The sequence below is a fragment of the Lampetra fluviatilis genome, chromosome 69, assembly GCF_964198595.1.
Source record: "Lampetra fluviatilis chromosome 69, kcLamFluv1.1, whole genome shotgun sequence".
NCBI classification, from domain to species: Eukaryota; Metazoa; Chordata; class Hyperoartia; order Petromyzontiformes; family Petromyzontidae; genus Lampetra; species Lampetra fluviatilis.
The window spans coordinates 5772565-5792297 of record NC_136343.1 but is presented as its reverse complement, the minus strand read 5'-3'; the positions used below and the strand labels follow the sequence as shown (position 1 = coordinate 5792297).

The window sequence follows — 19733 nt, the reverse complement described above, 5'->3', positions numbered from 1 at the left end:
TCAATGTTAAAGGCTCCCATAGACTTCAATGTTAAAGTCTCCCATAGACTTCAATGTTAAAGTCTCCCATAGACTTCAATGTTAAAGTCTCCCATAGACTTCAATGTTAAAGGCTCCCATAGACTTCAATGTTAAAGTCTCCCATAGACTTCAATGTTAAAGGCTCCCATAGATTTCAATGTTAAAGTCTCCCATAGACTTCAATGTTAAAGTCTCCCATAGACTTCAATGTTAAAGTCTCCCATAGACTTCAATGTTAAAGTCTCCCATAGACTTCAATGTTAAAGTCTCCCATAGACTTCAATGTTAAAGTCTCCCATAGACTTCAATGTTAAAGTCTCCCATAGACTTCAATGTTAAAGTCTCCCATAGACTTCAATGTTAAAGTCTCCCATAGACTTCAATGTTAAAGGCTCCCATAGACTTCAATGTTAAAGTCTCCCATAGACTTCAATGTTAAAGGCTCCCATAGACTTCAATGTTAAAGTCTCCCATAGACTTCAATGTTAAAGTCTCCCATAGACTTCAATGTTAAAGTCTCCCATAGACTTCAATGTTAAAGTCTCCCATAGACTTCAATGTTAAAGGCTCCCATAGACTTCAATGTTAAAGTCTCCCATAGACTTCAATGTTAAAGTCTCCCATAGACTTCAATGTTAAAGGCTCCCATATACTTCAATGTTAAAGTCTCCAATAGACTTCAATGTTAAAGTCTCCCATAGACTTCAATGTTAAAGTCTCCCATAGACTTCAATGTTAAAGTCTCCCATAGACTTCAATGTTAAAGGCTCCCATATACTTCAATGTTAAAGTCTCCCATAGACTTCAATGTTAAAGTCTCCCATAGACTTCAATGTTAAAGGCTCCCATAGACTTCAATGTTAAAGTCTCCCATAGACTTCAATGTTAAAGTCTCCCATAGACTTCAATGTTAAAGTCTCCCATAGACTTCAATGTTAAAGGCTCCCATAGACTTCAATGTTAAAGTCTCCCATAGACTTCAATGTTAAAGGCTCCCATAGATTTCAATGTTAAAGTCTCCCATAGACTTCAATGTTAAAGTCTCCCATAGACTTCAATGTTAAAGTCTCCCATAGACTTCAATGTTAAAGTCTCCCATAGACTTCAATGTTAAAGTCTCCCATAGACTTCAATGTTAAAGTCTCCCATAGACTTCAATGTTAAAGTCTCCCATAGACTTCAATGTTAAAGTCTCCCATAGACTTCAATGTTAAAGTCTCCCATAGACTTCAATGTTAAAGGCTCCCATAGACTTCAATGTTAAAGTCTCCCATAGACTTCAATGTTAAAGTCTCCCATAGACTTCAATGTTAAAGTCTCCCATAGACTTCAATGTTAAAGGCTCCCATATACTTCAATGTTAAAGTCTCCCATAGACTTCAATGTTAAAGTCTCCCATAGACTTCAATGTTAAAGTCTCCCATAGACTTCAATGTTAAAGTCTCCCATAGACTTCAATGTTAAAGGCTCCCATAGACTTCAATGTTAAAGGCTCCCATAGATTTCAATGTTAAAGTCTCCCATAGACTTCAATGTTAAAGGCTCCCATAAACTTCAATGTTAAAGGCTCCCATAGACTTCAATGTTAAAGTCTCCCATAGACTTCAATGTTAAAGTCTCCCATAGACTTCAATGTTAAAGTCTCCCATATACTTCAATGTTAAAGTCTCCAATAGACTTCAATGTTAAAGTCTCCAATAGACTTCAATGTTAAAGTCTCCCATAGACTTCAATGTTAAAGTCTCCCATAGACTTCAATGTTAAAGTCTCCCATATACTTCAATGTTAAAGTCTCCCATAGACTTCAATGTTAAAGTCTCCCATAGACTTCAATGTTAAAGGCTCCCATAGACTTCAATGTTAAAGTCTCCCATAGACTTCAATGTTAAAGTCTCCCATAGACTTCAATGTTAAAGTCTCCCATAGACTTCAATGTTAAAGTCTCCCATAGACTTCAATGTTAAAGTCTCCCATAGACTTCAATGTTAAAGGCTCCCATAAACTTCAATGTTAAAGGCTCCCATAGATTTCAATGTTAAAGTCTCCCATAGACTTCAATGTTAAAGGCTCCCATAAACTTCAATGTTAAAGGCTCCCATAGACTTCAATGTTAAAGTCTCCCATAGACTTCAATGTTAAAGGCTCCCATAAACTTCAATGTTAAAGTCTCCCATAGACTTCAATGTTAAAGTCTCCCATAGACTTCAATGTTAAAGGCTCCCATAAACTTCAATGTTAAAGGCTCCCATAGATTTCAATGTTAAAGTCTCCCATAGACTTCAATGTTAAAGGCTCCCATAAACTTCAATGTTAAAGGCTCCCATAGACTTCAATGTTAAAGTCTCCCATAGACTTCAATGTTAAAGTCTCCCATAGACTTCAATGTTAAAGTCTCCCATATACTTCAATGTTAAAGTCTCCAATAGACTTCAATGTTAAAGTCTCCCATAGACTTCAATGTTAAAGTCTCCCATAGACTTCAATGTTAAAGTCTCCCATATACTTCAATGTTAAAGTCTCCCATAGACTTCAATGTTAAAGTCTCCCATAGACTTCAATGTTAAAGGCTCCCATAGACTTCAATGTTAAAGTCTCCCATAGACTTCAATGTTAAAGTCTCCCATAGACTTCAATGTTAAAGTCTCCCATAGACTTCAATGTTAAAGGCTCCCATAGACTTCAATGTTAAAGTCTCCCATAGACTTCAATGTTAAAGGCTCCCATAGATTTCAATGTTAAAGTCTCCCATAGACTTCAATGTTAAAGTCTCCCATAGACTTCAATGTTAAAGTCTCCCATAGACTTCAATGTTAAAGTCTCCCATAGACTTCAATGTTAAAGTCTCCCATAGACTTCAATGTTAAAGTCTCCCATAGACTTCAATGTTAAAGTCTCCCATAGACTTCAATGTTAAAGTCTCCCATAGACTTCAATGTTAAAGTCTCCCATAGACTTCAATGTTAAAGGCTCCCATAGACTTCAATGTTAAAGTCTCCCATAGACTTCAATGTTAAAGGCTCCCATAGACTTCAATGTTAAAGTCTCCCATAGACTTCAATGTTAAAGTCTCCCATAGACTTCAATGTTAAAGTCTCCCATAGACTTCAATGTTAAAGTCTCCCATAGACTTCAATGTTAAAGTCTCCCATAGACTTCAATGTTAAAGTCTCCCATAGACTTCAATGTTAAAGTCTCCCATAGACTTCAATGTTAAAGGCTCCCATAGACTTCAATGTTAAAGTCTCCCATAGACTTCAATGTTAAAGTCTCCCATAGACTTCAATGTTAAAGGCTCCCATATACTTCAATGTTAAAGGCTCCCATATACTTCAATGTTAAAGTCTCCAATAGACTTCAATGTTAAAGTCTCCCATAGACTTCAATGTTAAAGTCTCCCATAGACTTCAATGTTAAAGGCTCCCATATACTTCAATGTTAAAGTCTCCCATAGACTTCAATGTTAAAGTCTCCCATAGACTTCAATGTTAAAGGCTCCCATAGACTTCAATGTTAAAGTCTCCCATAGACTTCAATGTTAAAGTCTCCCATAGACTTCAATGTTAAAGTCTCCCATAGACTTCAATGTTAAAGGCTCCCATAGACTTCAATGTTAAAGTCTCCCATAGACTTCAATGTTAAAGGCTCCCATAGATTTCAATGTTAAAGTCTCCCATAGACTTCAATGTTAAAGTCTCCCATAGACTTCAATGTTAAAGTCTCCCATAGACTTCAATGTTAAAGTCTCCCATAGACTTCAATGTTAAAGTCTCCCATAGACTTCAATGTTAAAGTCTCCCATAGACTTCAATGTTAAAGTCTCCCATAGACTTCAATGTTAAAGTCTCCCATAGACTTCAATGTTAAAGGCTCCCATAGACTTCAATGTTAAAGTCTCCCATAGACTTCAATGTTAAAGTCTCCCATAGACTTCAATGTTAAAGTCTCCCATAGACTTCAATGTTAAAGGCTCCCATAGACTTCAATGTTAAAGTCTCCCATAGACTTCAATGTTAAAGTCTCCCATAGACTTCAATGTTAAAGTCTCCCATAGACTTCAATGTTAAAGTCTCCCATAGACTTCAATGTTAAAGTCTCCCATAGACTTCAATGTTAAAGTCTCCCATAGACTTCAATGTTAAAGGCTCCCATAGACTTCAATGTTAAAGTCTCCCATAGACTTCAATGTTAAAGTCTCCCATAGACTTCAATGTTAAAGTCTCCCATAGACTTCAATGTTAAAGGCTCCCATATACTTCAATGTTAAAGTCTCCCATAGACTTCAATGTTAAAGTCTCCCATAGACTTCAATGTTAAAGTCTCCCATAGACTTCAATGTTAAAGTCTCCCATAGACTTCAATGTTAAAGTCTCCCATAGACTTCAATGTTAAAGGCTCCCATAAACTTCAATGTTAAAGGCTCCCATAGATTTCAATGTTAAAGTCTCCCATAGACTTCAATGTTAAAGGCTCCCATAAACTTCAATGTTAAAGGCTCCCATAGACTTCAATGTTAAAGTCTCCCATAGACTTCAATGTTAAAGGCTCCCATAAACTTCAATGTTAAAGGCTCCCATAGACTTCAATGTTAAAGTCTCCCATAGACTTCAATGCTAAAGGCTCCCATAGACTTCAATGTTAAAGTCTCCCATAGACTTCAATGTTAAAGGCTCCCATAGACTTCAATGTTAAAGGCTCCCATAGACTTCAATGTTAAAGGCTCCCATAGACTTCAATGTTAAAGGCTCCCATAGACTTCAATGTTAAAGGCTCCCATAGACTTCAATGTTAAAGTCTCCCATAGACTTCAATGTTAAAGTCTCCCATAGACTTCAATGTTAAAGTCTCCCATAGACTTCAATGTTAAAGTCTCCCATAGACTTCAATGTTAAAGTCTCCCATAGACTTCAATGTTAAAGTCTCCCATAGACTTCAATGTTAAAGTCTCCCATAGACTTCAATGTTAAAGGCTCCCATAGACTTCAATGTTAAAGTCTCCCATAGACTTCAATGTTAAAGGCTCCCATAGACTTCAATGTTAAAGTCTCCCATAGACTTCAATGTTAAAGTCTCCCATAGACTTCAATGTTAAAGTCTCCCATAGACTTCAATGTTAAAGTCTCCCATAGACTTCAATGTTAAAGTCTCCCATAGACTTCAATGTTAAAGTCTCCCATAGACTTCAATGTTAAAGTCTCCCATAGACTTCAATGTTAAAGGCTCCCATAGACTTCAATGTTAAAGTCTCCCATAGACTTCAATGTTAAAGTCTCCCATAGACTTCAATGTTAAAGGCTCCCATATACTTCAATGTTAAAGTCTCCAATAGACTTCAATGTTAAAGTCTCCCATAGACTTCAATGTTAAAGTCTCCCATAGACTTCAATGTTAAAGTCTCCCATAGACTTCAATGTTAAAGGCTCCCATATACTTCAATGTTAAAGTCTCCCATAGACTTCAATGTTAAAGTCTCCCATAGACTTCAATGTTAAAGGCTCCCATAGACTTCAATGTTAAAGTCTCCCATAGACTTCAATGTTAAAGTCTCCCATAGACTTCAATGTTAAAGTCTCCATAGACTTCAATGTTAAAGGCTCCCATAGACTTCAATGTTAAAGTCTCCCATAGACTTCAATGTTAAAGGCTCCCATAGATTTCAATGTTAAAGTCTCCCATAGACTTCAATGTTAAAGTCTCCCATAGACTTCAATGTTAAAGTCTCCCATAGACTTCAATGTTAAAGTCTCCCATAGACTTCAATGTTAAAGTCTCCCATAGACTTCAATGTTAAAGTCTCCCATAGACTTCAATGTTAAAGTCTCCCATAGACTTCAATGTTAAAGTCTCCCATAGACTTCAATGTTAAAGTCTCCCATAGACTTCAATGTTAAAGGCTCCCATAGACTTCAATGTTAAAGTCTCCCATAGACTTCAATGTTAAAGTCTCCAATAGACTTCAATGTTAAAGTCTCCCATAGACTTCAATGTTAAAGGCTCCCATATACTTCAATGTTAAAGTCTCCCATAGACTTCAATGTTAAAGTCTCCCATAGACTTCAATGTTAAAGTCTCCCATAGACTTCAATGTTAAAGTCTCCCATAGACTTCAATGTTAAAGGCTCCCATAGACTTCAATGTTAAAGTCTCCCATAGACTTCAATGTTAAAGTCTCCCATAGACTTCAATGTTAAAGTCTCCCATAGACTTCAATGTTAAAGTCTCCCATAGACTTCAATGTTAAAGGCTCCCATAAACTTCAATGTTAAAGGCTCCCATAGATTTCAATGTTAAAGTCTCCCATAGACTTCAATGTTAAAGGCTCCCATAAACTTCAATGTTAAAGGCTCCCATAGACTTCAATGTTAAAGTCTCCCATAGACTTCAATGTTAAAGGCTCCCATAAACTTCAATGTTAAAGTCTCCCATAGACTTCAATGTTAAAGTCTCCCATAGACTTCAATGTTAAAGGCTCCCATAAACTTCAATGTTAAAGGCTCCCATAGATTTCAATGTTAAAGTCTCCCATAGACTTCAATGTTAAAGGCTCCCATAAACTTCAATGTTAAAGGCTCCCATAGACTTCAATGTTAAAGTCTCCCATAGACTTCAATGTTAAAGTCTCCCATAGACTTCAATGTTAAAGTCTCCCATATACTTCAATGTTAAAGTCTCCAATAGACTTCAATGTTAAAGTCTCCCATAGACTTCAATGTTAAAGTCTCCCATAGACTTCAATGTTAAAGTCTCCCATATACTTCAATGTTAAAGTCTCCCATAGACTTCAATGTTAAAGTCTCCCATAGACTTCAATGTTAAAGGCTCCCATAGACTTCAATGTTAAAGTCTCCCATAGACTTCAATGTTAAAGTCTCCCATAGACTTCAATGTTAAAGTCTCCCATAGACTTCAATGTTAAAGTCTCCCATAGACTTCAATGTTAAAGTCTCCCATAGACTTCAATGTTAAAGGCTCCCATAAACTTCAATGTTAAAGGCTCCCATAGATTTCAATGTTAAAGTCTCCCATAGACTTCAATGTTAAAGGCTCCCATAAACTTCAATGTTAAAGGCTCCCATAGACTTTAACATTGAAGTCTATGGGAGCCTTTAACATTGAAGTCTATGGGAGACTTTAACATTGAAGTCTATCAATGTTAAAGTCTCCCATAGACTTCAATGTTAAAGGCTCCCATAAACTTCAATGTTAAAGTCTCCCATAGACTTCAATGTTAAAGTCTCCCATAGACTTCAATGTTAAAGGCTCCCATAAACTTCAATGTTAAAGGCTCCCATAAACTTCAATGTTAAAGTCTCCCATAGATTTCAATGTTAAAGTCTCCCATAGACTTCAATGTTAAAGGCTCCCATAAACTTCAATGTTAAAGGCTCCCATAGACTTCAATGTTAAAGTCTCCCATAGACTTCAATGTTAAAGTCTCCCATAGACTTCAATGTTAAAGTCTCCCATATACTTCAATGTTAAAGTCTCCAATAGACTTCAATGTTAAAGTCTCCCATAGACTTCAATGTTAAAGTCTCCCATATACTTCAATGTTAAAGTCTCCCATAGACTTCAATGTTAAAGTCTCCCATAAACTTCAATGTTAAAGTCTCCCATAGACTTCAATGTTAAAGTCTCCCATAGACTTCAATGTTAAAGTCTCCCATAGACTTCAATGTTAAAGTCTCCCATAGACTTCAATGTTAAAGTCTCCCATAGACTTCAATGTTAAAGGCTCCCATAGACTTCAATGTTAAAGTCTCCCATAGACTTCAATGTTAAAGGCTCCCATAGATTTCAATGTTAAAGTCTCCCATAGACTTCAATGTTAAAGTCTCCCATAGACTTCAATGTTAAAGTCTCCCATAGACTTCAATGTTAAAGTCTCCCATAGACTTCAATGTTAAAGTCTCCCATAGACTTCAATGTTAAAGTCTCCCATAGACTTCAATGTTAAAGTCTCCCATAGACTTCAATGTTAAAGTCTCCCATAGACTTCAATGTTAAAGTCTCCCATAGACTTCAATGTTAAAGGCTCCCATAGACTTCAATGTTAAAGTCTCCCATAGACTTCAATGTTAAAGGCTCCCATAGACTTCAATGTTAAAGTCTCCCATAGACTTCAATGTTAAAGTCTCCCATAGACTTCAATGTTAAAGTCTCCCATAGACTTCAATGTTAAAGTCTCCCATAGACTTCAATGTTAAAGTCTCCCATAGACTTCAATGTTAAAGTCTCCCATAGACTTCAATGTTAAAGTCTCCCATAGACTTCAATGTTAAAGGCTCCCATAGACTTCAATGTTAAAGTCTCCCATAGACTTCAATGTTAAAGTCTCCCATAGACTTCAATGTTAAAGGCTCCCATATACTTCAATGTTAAAGTCTCCAATAGACTTCAATGTTAAAGTCTCCCATAGACTTCAATGTTAAAGTCTCCCATAGACTTCAATGTTAAAGTCTCCCATAGACTTCAATGTTAAAGGCTCCCATATACTTCAATGTTAAAGTCTCCCATAGACTTCAATGTTAAAGTCTCCCATAGACTTCAATGTTAAAGGCTCCCATAGACTTCAATGTTAAAGTCTCCCATAGACTTCAATGTTAAAGTCTCCCATAGACTTCAATGTTAAAGTCTCCCATAGACTTCAATGTTAAAGGCTCCCATAGACTTCAATGTTAAAGTCTCCCATAGACTTCAATGTTAAAGGCTCCCATAGATTTCAATGTTAAAGTCTCCCATAGACTTCAATGTTAAAGTCTCCCATAGACTTCAATGTTAAAGTCTCCCATAGACTTCAATGTTAAAGTCTCCCATAGACTTCAATGTTAAAGTCTCCCATAGACTTCAATGTTAAAGTCTCCCATAGACTTCAATGTTAAAGTCTCCCATAGACTTCAATGTTAAAGTCTCCCATAGACTTCAATGTTAAAGTCTCCCATAGACTTCAATGTTAAAGGCTCCCATAGACTTCAATGTTAAAGTCTCCCATAGACTTCAATGTTAAAGTCTCCCATAGACTTCAATGTTAAAGTCTCCCATAGACTTCAATGTTAAAGGCTCCCATAGACTTCAATGTTAAAGTCTCCCATAGACTTCAATGTTAAAGTCTCCCATAGACTTCAATGTTAAAGTCTCCCATAGACTTCAATGTTAAAGTCTCCCATAGACTTCAATGTTAAAGGCTCCCATAGACTTCAATGTTAAAGTCTCCCATAGACTTCAATGTTAAAGTCTCCCATAGACTTCAATGTTAAAGTCTCCCATAGACTTCAATGTTAAAGTCTCCCATAGACTTCAATGTTAAAGGCTCCCATAAACTTCAATGTTAAAGGCTCCCATAGATTTCAATGTTAAAGTCTCCCATAGACTTCAATGTTAAAGGCTCCCATAAACTTCAATGTTAAAGGCTCCCATAGACTTCAATGTTAAAGTCTCCCATAGACTTCAATGTTAAAGGCTCCCATAAACTTCAATGTTAAAGGCTCCCATAGACTTCAATGTTAAAGTCTCCCATAGACTTCAATGTTAAAGGCTCCCATAGACTTCAATGTTAAAGTCTCCCATAGACTTCAATGTTAAAGGCTCCCATATACTTCAATGTTAAAGGCTCCCATATACTTCAATGTTAAAGGCTCCCATAGACTTCAATGTTAAAGGCTCCCATAGACTTCAATGTTAAAGGCTCCCATAGACTTCAATGTTAAAGTCTCCCATAGACTTCAATGTTAAAGGCTCCCATAGACTTCAATGTGAAAGTCTCCCATAGACTTCAATGTTAAAGTCTCCCATAGACTTCAATGTTAAAGTCTCCCATAGACTTCAATGTTAAAGTCTCCCATAGACTTCAATGTTAAAGTCTCCCATAGACTTCAATGTTAAAGTCTCCCATAGACTTCAATGTTAAAGGCTCCCATAGACTTCAATGTTAAAGGCTCCCATAGACTTCAATGTTAAAGTCTCCCATAGACTTCAATGTTAAAGTCTCCCATAGACTTCAATGTTAAAGTCTCCCATAGACTTCAATGTTAAAGTCTCCGCTAGACTTCAATGTTAAAGTCTCCCATAGACTTCAATGTTAAAGTCTCCCATAGACTTCAATGTTAAAGTCTCCCATAGATTCCAATGTTAAAGTCTCCCATAGACTTCAATGTTAAAGTCTCCCATAGACTTCAATGTTAAAGTCTCCCATAGACTTCAATGTTAAAGGCTCCCATAGACTTCAATGTTAAAGTATCCCATAGACTTCAATGTTAAAGTCTCCCATAGACTTCAATGTTAAAGTCTCCCATAGACGTCAATGTTAAAGTCTCCCATAGACTTCAATGTTAAAGTCTCCCATAGACTTCAATGTTAAAGTCTCCTATAGACTCCAATGTTAAAGGCTCCCATAGACTTCAATGTTAAAGTCTCCCATAGACTTCAATGTTAAAGTCTCCCATAGACTCCAATGTTAAAGTCTCCCATAGACTTCAATGTTAAAGGCTCCCATAGACTTCAATGTTAAAGGCTCCCATAGACTTCAATGTTAAAGGCTCCCATAGACTTCAATGTTAAAGGCTCCCATAGACTTCAATGTTAAAGGCTCCCATAGACTTCAATGTTAAAGTCTCCCATAGACTTCAATGTTAAAGTCTCCCATAGACTTCAATGTTAAAGTCTCCCATAGACTCCAATGTTAAAGGCTCCCATAGACTTCAATGTTAAAGTCTCCCATAGACTTCAATGTTAAAGTCTCCCATGGACTTCAATGTTAAAGTCTCCCATGGACTTCAATGTTAAAGGCTCCCATGGACTTCAATGTTAAAGTCTCCCATAGACTTCAATGTTAAAGTCTCCAATAGACTTCAATGTTAAAGTCTCCCATGGACTTCAATGTTAAAGTCTCCCATAGACTTCAATGTTAAAGGCTCCCATAGACTTCAATGTTAAAGTCTCCAATAGACTTCAATGTTAAAGTCTCCCATGGACTTCAATGTTAAAGTCTCCCATGGACTTCAATGTTAAAGGCTCCCATGGACTTCAATGTTAAAGTCTCCCATAGACTTCAATGTTAAAGTCTCCCATAGACTTCAATGTTAAAGTCTCCCATAGACTTCAATGTTAAAGTCTCCCATAGACTTCAATGTTAAAGTCTCCCATAGACTTCAATGTTAAAGTCTCCCATAGACTTCAATGTTAAAGTCTCCCATAGACTTCAATGTTAAAGTCTCCCATAGACTTCAATGTTAAAGTCTCCCATAGATTTCAATGTTAAAGTCTCCCATAGACTTCAATGTTAAAGTCTCCCATATACTTCAATGTTAAAGTCTCCCATAGACTTCAATGTTAAAGTCTCCCATAGACTTCAATGTTAAAGGCTCCCATAGACTTCAATGTTAAAGTCTCCCATAGACTTCAATGTTAAAGTCTCCCATAGACTTCAATGTTAAAGGCTCCCATAGACTTCAATGTTAAAGTCTCCCATAGACTTCAATGTTAAAGTCTCCCATAGACTTCAATGTTAAAGTCTCCCATAGACTTCAATGTTAAAGTCTCCCATAGACTTCAATGTTAAAGTCTCCCATAGACCTCAATGTTAAAGTCTCCCATAGACTTCAATGTTAAAGTCTCCCATAGACTTCAATGTTAAAGGCTCCCATAGACCTCAATGTTAAAGTCTCCCATAGACTTCAATGTTAAAGGCTCCCATAGACTTCAATGTTAAAGTCTCCCATAGACTTCATTGTTAAAGTCTCCCTTATACTTCAATGTTAAAGTCTCCCATAGACTTCAATGTTAAAGTCTCCCATAGACTTCAATGTTAAAGTCTCCCATAGATTTCAATGTTAAAGTCTCCCATAGACTTCAATGTTAAAGTCTCCCATATACTTCAATGTTAAAGTCTCCCATAGACTTCAATGTTAAAGTCTCCCATAGACTTCAATGTTAAAGGCTCCCATAGACTTCAATGTTAAAGTCTCCCATAGACTGCAATGTTAAAGTCTCCCATAGACTTCAATGTTAAAGTCTCCCTTATACTTCAATGTTAAAGTCTCCCATAGACTACAATGTTAAAGGCTCCCATAGACTTCAATGTTAAAGTCTCCCATAGACTACAATGTTAAAGGCTCCCATAGTAACTTCACGACCACTCTCCTGAGTCGGGAGGACACTCACAAAGAGCGTTCATTTATTCAGATCGCACACCAACGTGCAATGAACACCAAGTGGGTGAGCGTGCGGGTGAGCATGCGGGTGAGCGTGCGGGTGAGCGTGCGGGTGAGCGTGGGGGTGAGCGTGTGTGTAGTAGGAGTGGTGAGCGGGTGGTCACGGTCGGGTGAGTGCTATCATGCGGGCGGGCGAGCGGGCGGGTGAGTGTGTGGGTGAGTGAGTGGGTGAGCGTGTGGATGAGTGGTTGAGCGTGTGGTTGAGTAGATGGTTGAGTGTGGATGAGTGGTTGAGCGTGTGGTCGAGTGTGTGAGTGGATGGTTGAGTGTGTGGATGAGTGGTTGAGCGTGTGGTAGAGTGTGTGGATGAGTGGTTGAGCGTGTGGTAGAGTGTGTGGATGAGTGGTTGAGTGTGTGGTTGAGCGTGTGGTTGAGTGGATGGTTGAGTGTGTGGATGAGTGGCTGAGCGAGTGGCTGAGCGAGTGGCTGAGCGAGCGGCTGAGCGAGCGAGTGGCTGAGCGAGTGGCTGAGCGAGTGGCTGAGCGAGTGGCTGAGCGAGTGGCTGAGCGAGCGAGCGAGTGAGCGAGCGACCGAGCGAGTGGCTGAGCCTGTATGCAAGCGTGCGAGTGGCTGGTCGGGGATTTGTCCATCTTCTCTTCGCCTCCCCGGAGGTCTCCATCTCTCCTCCACCTCCTCATCGTCCGTCGTCGTTGAAGCGCCTCACCCCCGGTGCTTGTATTGCTCCATGTGGCACAGAACCCAGCAGCTGGGGATCAGCAGAGTGGCAGCCATCGCTCCCAGCCCAATCAGCGTCCCCTGCGAAACACACGGAGGAGGGGAGGAGGGGGGACAGGATTTGTTTTAGACGGTACACACACTAACTCACACTCACACTTACACTCACTCACACTTACACTCACTAACACACTCTCACACACACTCTCACACACACTCACACACACTCACACACACACTCACACACACACTCACACACACACTCACACACACTCACACACACTCACACTCTCTCTCACACACACACTCACTCTCACTCACCCACCCATACTCTCACTCTGTGTGTGGTGAGTCTGTGGGTCTCTGCGTGGTGAGTCTATGGGTCTGTGTGTGATGAGTCTGTGGGTCTCTGTGTGGTGAGTCTATGGGTCTCTATGTGATGAGTCTATGCGTCTCTGTGTGGTGAGTCTATGGGTCTGTGTGTGATGAGTCTGTGGGTCTTAGTGTGATGAGTCTGTGGGTCCCTGTGTGATGAGTCTATGGGTCTGTGTGTGATGAGTCTGTGGGTCTTAGTGTGATGAGTCTATGGGTCTCTGTGTGATGAGTCTATGGGTCTGTGTGTGATGAGTCTATGGGTCGGTGTGTGATGAGTCTATGGGTCTGTGTGTGGTGAGTCTATGGGTCTCTGTGTGATGAGTCTATGGGTCTGTGTGTGATGAGTCTATGGGTCTGTGTGTGATGAGTCTGTGGGTCTTAGTGTGATGAATCTATGGGTCTCTATGTGATGAGTCTATGGGTCTCTGTGTGGTGAGTCTATGGGTCTCTGTGTGATGAATCTATGGGTCGGTGTGTGACGAGTCTGTGGGTCTTAGTGTGATGAGTCTATGGGTCTCTGTGTGATGAGTCTATGGGTCTCAGTGTGGTGAGTCTATGGGTCTGTGTGTGATGAGTCTGTGGGTCTTAGTGTGATGAGTCTATGCGTCTCTATGTGATGAGTCTATGGGTCTCTGTGTGGTGAGTCTATGGGTCTCTGTGTGGTGAGTCTATGGGTCTGTGTGTGATGAGTCTGTGGGTCTTAGTGTGATGAGTCTATGCGTCTCTATGTGATGAGTCTATGGGTCTCTGTGTGGTGAGTCTATGGGTCTCTGTGTGATGAATCTATGGGTCGGTGTGTGACGAGTCTGTGGGTCTTAGTGTGATGAGTCTATGGGTCTCTGTGTGATGAGTCTATGGGTCTCAGTGTGGTGAGTCTGTGGGTCTCTGTGTGATGAGTCTATGGGTCTGTGTGTGGTGAGTCTATGGGTCTCTGTGTGATGAGTCTATGGGTCGGTGTGTGATGAGTCTGTGGGTCTCTGTGTGATGAGTCTGTGGGTCTCCGTGTGGTGAGTCTATGGGTCTCTATGTGATGAGTCTATGGGTCTCTGTGTGGTGAGTCTATGGGTCTGTGTGTGATGAGTCTATGGGTCTCTGTGTGATGAGTCTATGGGTCTTAGTGTGATGAGTCTATGGGTCTCTGTGTTATGAGTCTGTGGGTCTCAGTGTGGTGAGTCTGTGGGTCTCTGTGTGATGAGTCTATGGGTCTGTGTGTGGTGAGTCTATGGGTCTCTGTGTGATGAGTCTGTGGGTCTCTGTGTGGTGAGTATGTGGGTCTCAGTGTGGTGAGTCTGTGGGTCTCAGTGTGGTGAGTCTGTGGGTCTCTGTGTGGTGAGTCTATGGGTCTGTGTGATGAGTCTGTGGGTCTCTGTGTGATGAGTCTGTGGGTCTCTGTGTGGTGAGTCTATGGGTCTCTGTGTGATGAGTCTATGGGTCTGTGTGTGGTGAGTCTATGGGTCTCTGTGTGATGAGTCTATGGGTCTGTGTGTGGTGAGTCTATGGGTCTCTGTGTGGTGAGTCTATGGGTCTCTATGTGGTGAGTCTATGGGTCTCTGTGTGGTGAGTCTATGGGTCTCTGTGTGGTGAGTCTATGGGTCTCTGTGTGGTGAGTCTATGGGTCTCTGTGTGGTGAGTCTATGGGTCTCTGTGCATGTTGAACGGCTTCGCACCGTGCCAGGCTAGGTGCAGGAGGTGGTAACGGGACAGACCCAGCAGGTGCCAAGGGTTGACTGAGATGACTGACAGATTGCACCAGCTGTACCCCCTACTGTGCCAACTGTGTGATGATATACAGTGATATAGTCTGACACGCACAGTGACACGCACAGTGACACGCACAGTGACACGCACAGTGACACGCACAGTGACACGCACAGTGACACGCACAGTGACACGCACAGTGACAGTGTGACACGCACTGGCACCACAGTCAGCGCATTAACCTAGCAACTCACCACCACTCACCATCATCACCCCCCACCATCATCCACTCACCGCCATCATCATCATCCACTCGCCACCAACATCATCCACACACCACTACCCATCATCACCCACACACCACCATCACCATCCCCACACACCACCATCACCATCCCCACACACCACACCACCATCATCACCCACACACCACCATCATCACCCACACACCACCATCATCACCCCCACACATCACCATCATCACCCACACACCACCATCACCCCACTCACCACCACCACCACCATGACCCACACACCATCACCCACTCACCATCACCCACACACGACCACCCACTCGCCACCACCACCCACTCACCACCACCATCACCCACTCACCACCACCATCACCCACTCACCATCACCCCCACCCACTCACCACCACCATCACCCACTCACCACCACCATCACCCACACACCATCACCCCCCATCACCCACACACCATCACCCCCACCCCACTCACCACCACCATCACCCACTCACCACCACCATCACCCACTCACCACCACCATCACCCACTCACCACCACCATCACCCACACACCATCGCCCCCACCCACTCACCACCACCATCACTCACCACCACCACCCACCATCACCCACACACCATCACCCACTCACCACCACCACCATCACCCACTCACCACCACCACCATCACCCACACACCATCACCACCCACCCATTCACCACCACCATCACCCACTCACCACCACCATCACTCACTCACTCACCACCACCACCATCACACCCACTCACCACCACCATCACTCACTCACCACCACCATCACCCACTCACCACCACCATCACCCACACACCATCACCCCCACCCACTCACCACCACCATCACTCACCACCACCACCCACCATCACCCACACACCATCACCCACCATCGCCCCCACCCACTCACCACCACCACCACTCACTCACCACCACCACCCACCATCACCCACACACCATCATCCACTCACCACCACCATCACCCACTCACCACCACCATCATCACCCACACACCATCACCACCCACCCACTCACCACCACCATCACCCACTCACCACCACCATCACCCACTCACCACCACCATCACTCACTCACTCACCACCACCACCATCACACCCACTCACCACCACCATCACTCACTCACCACCACCATCACCCACTCACCACCACCATCACCCACTCACCACCACCATCACCCACACACCATCACCACCCACCCACTCACCACCACCATCACTCACCACCACCACCCACCATCACCCACACACCATCACCCACCATCGCCCCCACCCACTCACCACCACCACCACTCACTCACCACCACCACCCACCATCACCCACACACCATCATCCACTCACCACCACCATCACCCACTCACCACCCACCATCATCACCCACACACCATCACCACCCACCCACTCACCACCACCATCACCCACTCACCACCACCATCACTCACTCACCACCACCACCACCATCACACCCACTCACCACCACCAATCACTCACTCACCACCACCATCACCCACTCACCACCACCATCACCTACACACCATCACCACCCCACCCACCCACCCACCACCACACCATCACCCACTCACCACCACCATCACCCACTCACCACCACCATCATCATCCACTCACCACCACCATCACCCACACACCATCACCCACTCACCACCACCATCATCACCCACCATCACCCACACACCATCACGCACACACCATCACCCACTCACCATCACACCCACCTCACCACCAGTTCACCTTCGTGACCTTCAGTGACCTCTTCACCATCTCCGTTACCCCCCTCACGTTACACCCCCCCTCTCTCCCCTCCCGTTACCTCACCCCCCCTCCAGTTACATCGTTACCCCCCCCGTTAGCTCACACCCCCCTTGTAACGCCATCGTTACCCCCCCCCCCTCCGTTAACCCATCATTACCCCCGTTACCCCACATTATACCCGTTACCTCACCCCCTCCCGTTACCACATCGTTACCCCCTCGTTACCCCACCTCTCCCCCCATCGTTACCCCCCCCCATCATTACCCCCCTCACGTTACCCACACCCCACCGTTACCCCCCTCACGTGACCCTCACGTGACCCTCACGTTACTCCCCCCGCCCCACATTACCCCCCCTCACGTTACCCCCCCCCCACGTTACCCCCCCCTCACGTTACCCCCCCCTCACGTTACTCCCCGCCCCACATTACCCCCCTCACGTTACCCCCCCCTCACGTTACCCCCCCCCCACGTTACCCCCCCTCCCCCACCTTTACCCCCCCCACTATACCCCCCTCTCCCACGTTACCCCCCCCACGTTACCCCCCCTCACGTTACCCCCCTCCACCTTTACCCCCCCTCTCCCACGTTACCCCCCCCCCCACTATACCCCCCCCCTCACGTTACCCCCCCCCTCACGTTACCCCCCCCTCACGTTACCCCCCCTCACGTTACCCCCCCCCTCACGTTACCCCCCCTCACGTTACCCCCCCTCACGTTACCCCCCCCCCACCTTTACCCCCCCCACCTTTACCCCCCCCCCTCACGTTACCCCCCCCCCCACCTTAACCCCCCCCCCACCTTTACCCCCCCCTCTCCCACGTTACCCCCCCATGTTACCCCCCCTCACGTTACCCCCCTCACGTTACCCCCCCTCTACGTTACCCCCCCTCACGTTACCCCCCCTCACGTTACCCCCCCCACGTTACCCCCCCCCCCCTTTCCCCCCCTCTCCCACGTTACCCCCCCATGTTACCCCCCCCACGTGACCCCCCCCTCACGTTACCCCCCCCTCACGTTACCCCCCCCTCACGTTACCCCCCCTCACGTTACCCCCCCTCACGTTACCCCCCCCACGTTACCCCCCCCCCCTCACGTTACCCCTCACCCCCCCCCCACCTTTACCCCCCCCCCCACGTTACCGCCCCCCCCCCCCCCCACGTTACCCCCCCCCCCACCCACGTTACCCCCCCCCCCCCACGTGACTCACCGCTCCACCAATCGCTTGCTCCGCTGGCAGCGACGAGACGGAGCGCGTCAGCGGGCGGCTGAGACCCGCCAGGGAGCGCATCGCAACCAACGCGAACATCTTGACGGCGATTCTTTGTTATTATTATTAAACAAACAAACGACGACGACAACAACGGCGTAATCGTCAACAAGTCGGTCCCGTCCGGTGGTTTGAGGAGAATTTTTTTGTTAATTTTTTGTTCCCCTCAGGACGAAAGCTTCAAGGGCGAGCGTTAGCGGAGCAATGGCGGCAAATCAACCGCCACCTCGCTCCTTATATGGGCGTGGGCGGGGCCGGTGGTGGTGGGGGGGGGGCGTGTCCACAATGAGACGTTCTCATTGGTCAGCGAAGATGAGAGGTTTGTGATTGGACGAGGTGACTCACGTCGCTCCTTATATAGACATGGGCGGTGGTGGGGGGGGGGGGCGTGTCTACGATGCAACGCGCGTTCCCATTGGTCGGATGTGAAGCGACCCGGATAATACGAGGCCTGTGATTGGACGAGGCGGCTTGACCTCTGCCTCGCTCCTTATATAGACATGGGCGGTGGTGGGGGGCCGTGTCTACGATGCAACGCGCATTCCCATTGGTCGGCTGTGAAGCGACCCAGATAATACGAGGCCTGTGATTGGACGAGGCGGCTTGACCTCTGCCTCGCTCCTTATATAGACGTGGGCGGGGCGACAGGGGGATGTGTGTCTACGGTGCAACGCGCGTTCCCATTGGTCGGCTGCGAAGCGACCCGGATAATACGAGGCCTGTGATTGGACGAGGCGGCTTGACCTCTGCCTCGCTCCTTATATAGACGTGGGCGGGGCGACAGGGGGGAGGTGTGTCCACGATAAGACGCGCGCTCCCCATTGGTCAGATTTTGACGTAAAATTTTCGGTAAAGTCACGGAGATAGAAAATAAAATAAAAAATAATAAAGTTAAATTAAATAAAAATTAATTAAATTTTTGGTTTATTTTATTTTATTTTCTACGCGACTTTACCGAAAGAACCAAGAATAAGACGATAAGAGGCCTGTGATTGGATGGTCGAGGTAACGGGGGGGGGGGGCACACTGAGACACGCGCTCTCATTGGTCAACTCGTCAAGAGACCCGGATGTTACGAGAGGCCTGTGATTGGACGCCGAGGAGACTCCGCCTCCCTCACTCCTAATATGGGCATGGAGGGGAGTGGTGGGGGAGGAAGGGGAGGGGCACAATGGGACACGCGCTCTCATTGGTCAACCGTCAAGAGACCCGGATGTTACGAGAGGCCTGTGATTGGACGCCGAGGAGACTCCGCCTCCCTCACTCCTAATATGGGCATGGAGGGGAGTGGTGGGGGAGGAAGGGGAGGGGCACAATGGGACACGCGCTCTCATTGGTCAACCGTCAAGAGACCCGGATGTTACGAGGCCTGTGATTGGACGCCGAGGAGACTCCGCCTCCCTCACTCCTAATATGGGCATGGAG

At 44.6% G+C, this 19733-nt stretch overlaps 1 long non-coding RNA gene across 1 annotated transcript; it reads right to left on the bottom strand.

Annotated features, from left to right (window-relative positions):
- Positions 1-12161: 12161 nt before the first annotated feature.
- On the bottom strand, positions 12162-18534 carry LOC144952745 (uncharacterized). Its single transcript, XR_013640679.1, has 2 exons — positions 18249-18534; positions 12162-12983 (listed from the first exon to the last, which is right to left on the bottom strand). It is a non-coding gene; the product is annotated as an uncharacterized LOC144952745 (long non-coding RNA).
- Positions 18535-19733: the final 1199 nt, after the last annotated feature.